The sequence below is a fragment of the Triticum aestivum genome, chromosome 1A (genome assembly GCF_018294505.1).
Source record: "Triticum aestivum cultivar Chinese Spring chromosome 1A, IWGSC CS RefSeq v2.1, whole genome shotgun sequence".
Lineage (NCBI taxonomy): Eukaryota > Viridiplantae > Streptophyta > Magnoliopsida > Poales > Poaceae > Triticum > Triticum aestivum.
Window position 1 is genome coordinate 580,504,454 of NC_057794.1, and position 3,191 is coordinate 580,507,644.

Below are 3,191 nucleotides of genomic sequence, written 5' to 3' on the forward strand. Positions count from 1 at the left end.
CTCAAATGAATCCTTATGCTAAGTATATGAAAGAAATTGTTACAAATAAAAGAAAGATACTGGAAGCTGAAATTTCCACCATGCTTTCTAATTATACTTTTAAAGGTGGAATACCTAAGAAACTAGGAGATCCCGGAGTACCAACTATACCATGCTCCATTAGAAGAAACTATGTTAAAACTGCTTTATGTGATCTAGGAGCCGGTGTTAGTGTTATGCCACTCTCTTTATATTGTAGACTTGATTTGAATAAGTTGACACCTGCTAAAATATCTTTGCAAATGGCTGATAAATCAACTGCTATACATGTCGGTATTTGTGAGGATGTGCCTGTTGTGGTTGCAAACGTTACTATTTTAATGGACTTTGTTATTCTTGATATTCCCGAGGACGATGGTATGTCTATTATTCTTGGAAGACCCTTTTTGAATACTGCAGGGGCTGTTATTGATTGCACCAAAGGCAATGTCACTTTTCATGTTAATGGCAATAAGCATACGGTACACTTTCCGAGGAAACAACCTGAAGTTCATAGTATAAACTCTATCGGAAAACTTCCATCGATTATTTTTGGAGGTTTTGAATTTCCTCTTCCTACTATCAAGAAGAAATATGATATTCTTATTGTTGGGGATGTGCATATCCCCGTTGAGGTAACCTAGTGTTATTTGAAAATTATCCGGTTCCATGATATTCGGAATAAGTTTGTTAACAAGACCTGATCAACCTTGTTAGTGGATTCCTTTTGACGAGCATGAGATGGATGAATTTAGAAAACATAGCTCTCTATACCCTCTTTTTACTTTCTGTTATTTATATTAAATAAAGCAAAAATAATAGTTTCTGTCTGTTTTCTGAATTATCCATGCAATAAAAAATACCCCGAAAATAAAAGTTCTCCAAATGCCCTGAAAATTACATGTGATTTTTTCTAGAATATTTGAGAATATCTGGCACTGAGAACACAGCAGGGGGAGCAAGCATCTGGCCACGAGGGTGGAGGGCGCGCCCTACCCCCTAGGCGCGCCCCCTGCCTCATGGGCCCATGGTGGCTCCCCTCCACTTATTACAGCTACCACACACTCCTTCTTCCTCCCACAAACATCACTAACTAGCTCAAACCCAAGTCCAAGCTCATTTGCTGCCATTTTCGATCTCCTTGCTCAAAGCACCTCTCACAAAACTGCTTTGGGGGATTATTCCTTGGTATGTGACTCCTCCAATGGTCCAATTAGTTTTTGTTCTAGTGCTTTATTCATTGCATATTTTTGCTGCTTAGGTGACCCTGTTCTTGAGCTTGCATGTCAAGTTTATGTGGTCAAAAGTAGTTTTGATGCATGATATTGCCTCTAGGCACTTGTAGGAGTAGTTGCTATCAATATTGTTGAGTTTGGAGAACTTTTATTTTGAAGTTACTAAAATTTCAGAAATTTTTCGGAGGAAGAAATATGTTTAGGAAAATGTACCAAGGTGGTCCTTCAAGGAAGCAAGGACCCAGGCTCGCAATGCGCGATGCCGACGAAGAACCACCGAGGGAAGCTCAAGTGCGGGCTTGTGAATGGCCTTCAGAGGACTTTATGGATCGAGCAGGAATCAAGGAAGAATTTAACGCATATGTGTGTAATGCTGATCTTGAGAGCTTCGAGGCAGATAAATGCCGCCAGTACCACTATCTCACTGATTCCTTTGTGAGGAGGTTTGAATTTTCATCATCACGCAATTCTCAAACTGTCCTGTTTGATCTCTATGAAAATTCTTATACTATGGACTTAGAGGATTTTAACACTACTTGCAAACTTCCACAATGGGGTAGTCCAAATGAACCTCGCAAATCTGAATTTAGAGATTTTCTTGCTAGTATAACTGTGGGGGAATCTAGAGACATAACATAAGCTACTATAGGGAGCATTCATTTTCCTGCTATACATTATTTTGCTCTCTTCATGGTAGGTGCATAAATGGTAAGGATGAAGCATGTCACATGTGTGTCCCTGACCTCAGTGTTCTCAGGAGTGCTGTATTAGGAGATAGACATTATAATTTGGGAGCCATTGTTGCACGTAGGTTGCATAATAATAGATTCAGTGGAGATTTCTTCGATGGAATTTATGCAACTCGTCTAGCTAATTTTGTTGATATACCCATACGTTGGTATGATATTGAGTTGCCTCCTGTTTATTTAGATTATGAGGCCATGGTTCGTCATCAGTTTGTTGAGAGGAACGATCAGTCCCTACAATACCGACTAATCTTTGACAGACGATGCACCTACCACGTCGCTCTCCTTGCTCCTGCTTTCTTTGACTTTCAGGCAAAAGGGAGATATGTTATAACCAGGGAGGAGGCGGACGAGTATAAGAGGAGGACGGAGACGGCCCGTCTCCAAGCGGCAGCTCATGAGGCAATAGCTGCTGCATCTCAGTATGACCCCAGCTACAACTTTGGATATCCGCCAGGCCAGCCGTGGCCATAGACCAACTTAGGCCAAAAGCCTAAGCTTGGGGGAGTACGTATTTCTCATTGACATTACATTCATGTTCACACACTCATTGCTAGTTGTCGGTGCTCATACTTTTTCATTGTATCATCCATGCTAGTTTATTTTCCTTTTTATGCTTTCTTCTTGTGTGTTTAATAAATCTTAAGAAAAACAAAAAATAGGTGTGGCTTTTAATTAGTTTACTTTCCATGCTTGTAGTGGTAATTAAAAAGAAAACCCAAAAAGATTTCTCGTTCTTCTTTTGCTTGTTGGGAGCTTTCCCGTGTAAATAGTTTTATGTCTTTTCTTTGCTTTGGGGGTCGAGAGGAGAAGACCATGATTAAAATGTTAAAGTGGCTCTTATATGCATTAGCGTTGATCTAACAAAGAGCCCATATTACTTTGTCTTCTCTCTTGAATTGAATGCTTTGCAGATTCCAGCTTAGTCCAATGCACGTGCACTATTATTATTATCCACACTATTCGGTCATGCAAGTGAAAGGCAATAATGATGATTATATGATGAACTTATTGAGATGAGAAAAGCTGGTATGAACTCGACCTCTCTTGTTTTTGTAAATATGTTTAGTTCATCGTTCTTGATTCAGCCTGTTATGAATAAACATGTTTGCAATGACAATTAGAGATTATAGTTGCTTATGCCATGCTGAATTATCTAGGAGCTTATAATGGTTTACCTTGTGTGCCAACA